This window comes from Oratosquilla oratoria, chromosome 4 (genome assembly GCF_046742065.1).
Source record: "Oratosquilla oratoria isolate Oo_2021 chromosome 4, ASM4674206v1, whole genome shotgun sequence".
NCBI classification, from domain to species: Eukaryota; Metazoa; Arthropoda; class Malacostraca; order Stomatopoda; family Squillidae; genus Oratosquilla; species Oratosquilla oratoria.
Window position 1 is genome coordinate 56,814,926 of NC_134780.1, and position 7,770 is coordinate 56,822,695.

The window sequence follows — 7,770 nt, forward strand, 5'->3', positions numbered from 1 at the left end:
CTGACCACGTGACCTCTCCTCGCCCCTACCTATAGGGTTGGCGTCATTCGACACGGGTCTCAGAATTTGCCTCGCTATCAAGCAGAACAGACGTCCAGGAGAGGACAAAGTTATTGTAGCCTTGCATTGTGTGTGTTATCACTATATAGAGAAATAACTGCACTTTGTCATACGCTGTGTCCAACCTTTATAGACACATATTCAAAAAGTGCTTTGTTTTTCTGAACACTTATCTTTGTGGGATTTCTGATCATCTCAGAAGCCATCATGAGGGTCAGTTTTGACTTATATCACTTTGTCCTGATGTCCCTAACTTTCTTATTTATTTATCTTCTTTGTACCCGTCTTGGGAAAATTTATTCTATATTTGGTTCCCCTTTCTAAAGAAGCAACGGGTTCTGCCTGTTTACTCTGCATCCTTATTAACATAATCGACCTCTGATGCAGGTTCGAGGTCTGCAACGAGACCAACTTTCTACGGGGATTCTTCCGTCACCATTCTTAGAGTGCGATCTAGGTTACAACATGCTAGACTTCCGTAAGAACATCTCATCAATGTGTAACATTCCTTTGGGTTTAACTTCTCTTAGTTCGCCGTTCAGTTTCTCACTGTATGATGCAAGACATTTAGAAATTTGAAAAACGAAAGATCGTTTCTATTCAAAGTAGCAAAACCAAGTTGCATGCTAGCGTGCCCCAGTTTAATATATCCCCAATTAATGCTCAAACACATCCCTTCCCTACTCAGCTCTGAAAATCCCTTCCAGGTAACATGCCGTAAAATTCCTTCACGATCTTGATGTATGTAGCTCTATCAATTCGAGATACAGCAGTGCCTCTCTCGTAAATGGTCTATAACACACATTGTGTTGGTTTCTATTCTGTTTGCGAACAGAATTTAGTATTTCAGTTTGCTTTACAAACACTGACAATTCTCTTGGACGGATTTCATCTAAAATCTTAAAATCCAAAGGATTGTTGACAATGGGCTAGTTTAGTATCCGCTAGTACTAGCTGCAAGTTAACTTACCCGGCAAGTAAGTGCTGGCACTAGGAGAGTTTGGAAGCAAGTTTACTAACTTCCCTTTGCCATTGGGCAAGTAGAGGGGCAGTTTACAAGTCACTAGTCTTGGGTGAACGAGGCTTTGAAGAAGAGAAGGAGGACACCTTTGATTATTTGGTCTTAACATGTTTACCATCGAACCTTCTTCACGCCCAACTTCTCCTTCCACCATAAACAACAGAATAAATCAAGAGCCCAATGACTGGAGGATGAGGAGGAGTGGGAAATGCGTGTTGCTACGCACTTTATACCTTAAGCCCACATACCTTTAGGGAACTGTTTTCCTTTGGGTCCGCGCTCTTCCCCCCGGCGGTTACACCCTCTTTCTAGTCTCAATTAAGAGCCTCAGCAACCTGAGAACAAAAACTAACTTCATCAATTTCTTTCTGGGCAGTGCCAGACACATTCGCTCAGCTGTGCGGCAGACTTCAGGATTGAACATCGAGGATGTCCCTGGAACAAAGACACGAAATCCCTCCTGCTGGATTGTTTTTTTTTTTAAGATGGCGGCACACTAGGCATTTCTCGTTAGCATGCTAACTGCTTTTACTACTTCGTTGGAGTAGAAACGACTTCGATTACAATATTCTAGACTTTCGTAAGAAGATCCTCAACAAGGTGTTTAACATTTGCATGGGTTTAACTTCTCTTAGTTCGTCATTAGTTTCTCAATATATGACGCAAGAGTAATTTCACATTTGGGAAACAAAAGATCGTAACCGAAATCGTTTCTACTCAAAGTAGCAAAAGCAAGTAGCGTGCTAGCGAGTAATGACGTAGTGTGCCGTCACCTTGACAGTCACCGTAGCTACTTTTGTCTGAGATGCCTATTAACACCAGACAAGTTGACTATGTTTACTTTCGCGGTGTCGGTATGTTCCGTTGCGCGTGATTTCAACCACTTTTCCATAGTCATTAGTCTGCTGACTCACACCAGGCACTTCCTATGAAGCTGAGAGGGAAGTTGTTGAACTATACTCTGTCGATTTTAACTTGAGCCCTACGCTCAGCTCGGTGAGATCGCACTTCTGCCACATCACTCCATCACTCTCCTCAGAAGGGCTACCTCTCTTTATATATATATATATATATATATATATATATATATATATATATACATATATGAATGTATATATATATATATATATATATTTATTTGTATATATATATATATATATATATATATATATATATATATATCGAGCGGCAACGTCGCATGAGCCATGGTGCCAAGTAAAATGGAAAGTTTAAAGATTCGTTGTCTTTCCCTCAAATCCAAAACCATTTCTAACACTATGCTGTCGCATTATGAATACATGAATATATATATATATATATATATATATATATATATATATATATATATATATATATATATATATATATATATATAGTCCATAAATGGATAAGGTATATAGTATCACTGAGATGGCTATACGTCGGTCATCGTTATATGTGTAAAAAAGTGGGGGGTTCCCCGGGTCACGCCGGAGGGCTCAAGTTAAAGTAGACTGACTATAACTGTGCTACAAGGCACTCTTAATATCCACGTGACTGTTAGCTAACTAGGAGTGTTATCAGAGCCTGCAATAACTAGTTTCCAACACACATTTAAGTAAATCTTATCTACCAAAAATTTAGATCTATGAAAAAATAAAACAACATACACATCGTGTAATTTTATAATGTTGAAAGAAAATTCTTGATTAAGTGATGCTCTAATAGCTGTTGGCCGCATACGACCGCAAATTGGCTGGTGATAAGTGACATTTTTGTTCTTAAGGTGTTATCACACGGGGCTATTTTTTCTCCAACCTCCGATTAGACGGCGGAATACCGCCAATCTCCAGACCATTTTTTCCGCCGTAAAATCACTTTGGCAACCTATTTTGTCTTCTCAACACAGATACATAGAATGTCATTTGATATACTGGAGGATTTTATTATCTATTTACTTATTATCTCCATCATTTCCGGTTCCTTCTCGAAAGCTGCGGGCTGTAAATCTGCTCCAACTGTCGGAGGAAAAATAGCCCAGCGTGATAACGCTTAGGTGCGTTGGACTTCGATCTTTCTTCGGAAGTAAAAAAAAATATGAATAAATAGATAAATGAATAAATAAAATAAGGAAGAAGAAGTCCATTTCTCTTCTCACTAAGTACCGGTGACTGCCACTGCCCCCACCCCCCCCAAAAAAAAAAAACGCAGTGGGGTTATACACCGTACATGCAAACACTGCCATGTGCGATTTCTGTCTAACTACGTACTAAGAACACATGAAAACCAGAATCGGATTTGATTATTATAAGGATAACGCGAAATCCAACGCTAATTTTATCTTCTCCAATTCCCTTAATTTCTCTACTTTACTTCACACACACCCTGAAGATGTCACAACTAACGAAACGTTATGTCTACACTATATCTTTCCTTTTCTTTTGCTTTGCGCATTTAAAATTATGTCGTTTTGTAAATTTGCTGCAGAAATGTAATACACAATTTCTTTTACGATCAAAATTTAATTTGTGCAAAATCATAGTATTAAACTTGTTCTCTTTTCTTCTTTTTTGTGTCCATATGCATTTTTCCACATTGCTACAGAAATGGATTTTATAATTTCTTTCAAGACTAAAATTTATTTTACGCAAAAAAATAAAGTTCTCTGTGCCTTTAAGCCGACTAGACATTTCCATTTATCGTTTTATTTGACTGATTTATTTATTTCATTTATATATTTATTTAGTCTGAATATTTGTTATCATCATCATCATTCAGACATGGGCATGATAATGATTACTAATCAAAAGAATCATGATCCATGGCTGTGATTACGTAATCATAATCAAACCATAATAAAAAATCATAAAATTTGTGTACTCGTAATCAAATCATAATAAAAAAAATTACTCTATGATGATAATCATAAACAAATCATAATCAACTTATTCTTAATAATAACCATTGATTAAAATGTGATTATTCTGAATATTGATCCAACCAAGCTTGATCAGTTTGGCTGTTTGTCCAGTAAAGCTGTCCAAAAATGAACTTAATCTCATCAAGGAAATAACAGATATCTTGACACCATTTGAATTAGCAACTCTATAGTCTCAGGGAGAAAATGTAACTTCAAGTAAAGTAGTTCCATGCATTCGCGGACCGAGAGCCGAGTTTGAACTACAACTACAGACATGCAAGTCAAACATGATCACAACTCTCAAAAGCTCAATCGAGAAAAAATTTAAGATCTATGAAGACATGGAGATGTTTCAGCTGGTTTCACTCCTAGATCCACGCTTTTAATGAAATCACTACTGGAAAACTAAAGTAGATGAAATCATATCTACTGGCAATAAAGAAAAGGATTTCCTTCAGGAAACATATATAAAGAGGCCCTTAGAAAACAGTGCAAGCTGTTCAGATCCATGACACCATCATCATCAACGAGCTCTTCCCTCTGTACATTAACATCAACTTTATCACAAATGGAATCCTACTTGAGTCAGCCAACAACACACTGATCCCCTTCTCTTTTGGGAACAGAATCAGTCAACATTACCTCAACTAACAATACTGGCTCTCCAATACCAGTGTATCACAACATCATCAGTTCCAGTTGAGAGATTTTTCTTTATTGCTGGGAAAGTCTTTCGTCCTGAACGATGCAGAACAACTGATGCTTGCTTTGAGGAGTTGATGTTTATCAAGTGTAACAAACACAAAGTAAACTAAACCATTGTATGAGAAATAATCAAGTGCATAACAAATTCTATATTTTGCAGGGAAATAATTTCATTGTTACTGAAGTTTCTATATTTTGCAGGGAAATGCTTTGTTTTCATTATCATTGAGGCTTATATATTTTGCAGGGATATACTTTGTTTTCATTATCACTGAGGGAAATACTTTGTTTTTATTTTCACTGAGGGTTATATATCTTGCAGGGAGATACTTGTAATGTATTATGTACTATAAAGCAAAAACAAATAAAACTTCTTACACACACAAATGTATGTTTTAATACCATTAGTTAGTATGTGATATAAACAGTTTTAACTATTACTATGCTAAAACATGTAAAAGTGTACCTAATAGATCAAATTTGCTACCCATTTAAGCATTTACCGTACTTAATCACTGCTTTTTTTTAATAAATAATCACAGCAAAATGTGATTATAATCATAATCTAATCATCATCATGCACAAAAAATCATAATAAAAACAGAAGCTTCAAGTAATTATAATCAAATCATAATAAAAAATCACAATATAATTACAATGAAAAAGTATTCTAGACCATAATCAAAATCAAATCCTAATAATTTTTCATAATCATGCCCATGTCTGTCATCATTATAATTTTTTTTCTTATTTATTTACTTTTTTTGTATGGTAGTAACGGGATGGATGGTTAACTGCACTAATCCTTGAGGTTAATAGGGGAAACAGGAAGAGGAGAAAACCGCTACACGCGGCTCCTGTTCCAACAGCAATCACTGCCGTCCGACATTCATAAATATATCTAAACAGAGTCAGAACTCATCAACTCTTGTCCCAAAGCCCGATGGCATGAGCCCCTGAAACAAGGGACCTTTTGCCAACACCCTCGTTTCTGTACACCCGCTCCCGTCTTAACAAAACATTTTTTTTACTCTCGTCCTACCTCAGCGCTGTGATGAGAGACTCGTAACGCTTTAGTTTGGTTGATGTCACTGCACAAGGGCCGGCGACACCAACACACACACACATACATACATACACACACACACACACACACACACACACACAGAGTGGTGGATATCTGGAATAAATTAGATAAGGCAACAGTTTGTGCAAATACTATTCAAGAATTTAAAAACAAACTTGATGCTGAAAGATACAAAGACGGGCACTACGAGCATAGCTCCCTTCCCGTATAATACAACTAGGTAAATACACACATACCAACGCTTCTATTCTCGGAGACAATACCGCTCCAAAGAGAAATAGTTATAGAATTAGTTATAGATGCGATACCAAAGTCAACAGGAAGGAGTAAAAGAATCGATCAACATTCTTCTAAGAATGTCTCCGATCATAAAAATAAATGTTTCGTGGCTCTGGTCCGTAATGGTGTCTAGAAAGTCCTTTTGAACATCGACAACATTAAACCCATGCAGTCGATACTGAAGGAGATAAGCGATGATGATGGGAATGTGGGAGAATTACTCTACGTGGGTACGACCTATGCCTACTTTTCAGTGTTCGGGTCACATTATCCTATTTTATTTATTATTTATCTATTTATTCATTTCGTTACTTATTTCTTGTTTGTTTATTTATCAATCTACTATTTACTTACTTACTTTTATTTATTCTATCTATTTATCTATCTATTCTATTTCTAATTCTTTATTTTTCTATTTCTTCATTCTATTTTTATTTCTTTATTTTTCTATTATTTATTTATTCTATTTTTATTTCTTTATTGTTCTATTTGATAACTTATTTGTTTATTTACTTATTTATTGTTCAATTTATGTACTAGTGAACACATTATGATCTATCATATACTGTGGATGCAGCGTCGGCGTACAGTTGGTCCCCAAACCCCAAGTCCATCCATGACGCACACCAAGTCGGCTGGCCCACCTACGCGACTCAAATGAGTTCGTTTGAGTAGAAACGACTTAGGCTACCTACGATTTTGTTTTTTCGAATCTCCAAATGTCAAATGACCTTTGTGCCATATATTGAGAAACTGAATGACGAACTAAGAGAAGTTCAACCTAAACGGATGTTAGACACATTGTTGAATTGTAGAGTTAGGGAAGCAGGTTTTCAAATTCATAATATTTGACGAGGATCTTGAATGTGTGACGGGGGCTTAACCCCCTTCCCCCCTCCCCCTCCCCTCCCACCTCCAGCCTCGCCGACCGAAACTTTGCGATTTTTTCTCTGGGGCGCTATCGTCGTGAACAATCTGAGTAATCGTTTTGCACGTGGTCCCATCCACTGAGCCACGATTACCCACTTTTATCCATTGTATTTATTCCCTTAAGATGTATCAGTATCTGAATGGAGCAGCGCGATGCCCAATGGAAACCGTGTCGGACTCATGACCAGGTGGTCGTCAGTTCGATTCCAGGGACCCGTTATATTTTTCTTGCGTTGGTTCCCGACAGCCCTGGCCAGGCGGGGAGGCGACCCAGACATCGGCCCAAAAACCCATCTATTTGCCACAACTGACAGAGCTTGACCTACAAGGGTTTCTCACTTTCCACTTCGTGTGGGTGGGATGGTGAGTTTGAGCTATGTCTGAATGGTAAAGGATCACAGGAAGCTGGGTAATACCTACATGACTAGGGATTTGCTAAGAACGTTTTTGTTGTTTTCCTTCAGGTGGCGAACTCATACCAACTGAATGAAGCAATCTGGTGTTACAACGAACGGAATTCCTAACACCCCTAACACAGGGTCCTATCCTCAGCTGAATAAAACTGCTTGAAGTTGTCGAGAATAACAAGAGCACAGTCAGTGATATTGGGTTATTTGTGAAAGCTTCAATACGTCAATTTCTTCTTTGTACAAAGCACTGGAGATGTAATTACACGAAAGTGATCTGCTTCGTTAGTTTATCGTTCCTGGTGGTTACTCTTGCACACACACACACACACACACACACACACACACACACACACACACACAGATATACACACACACATAT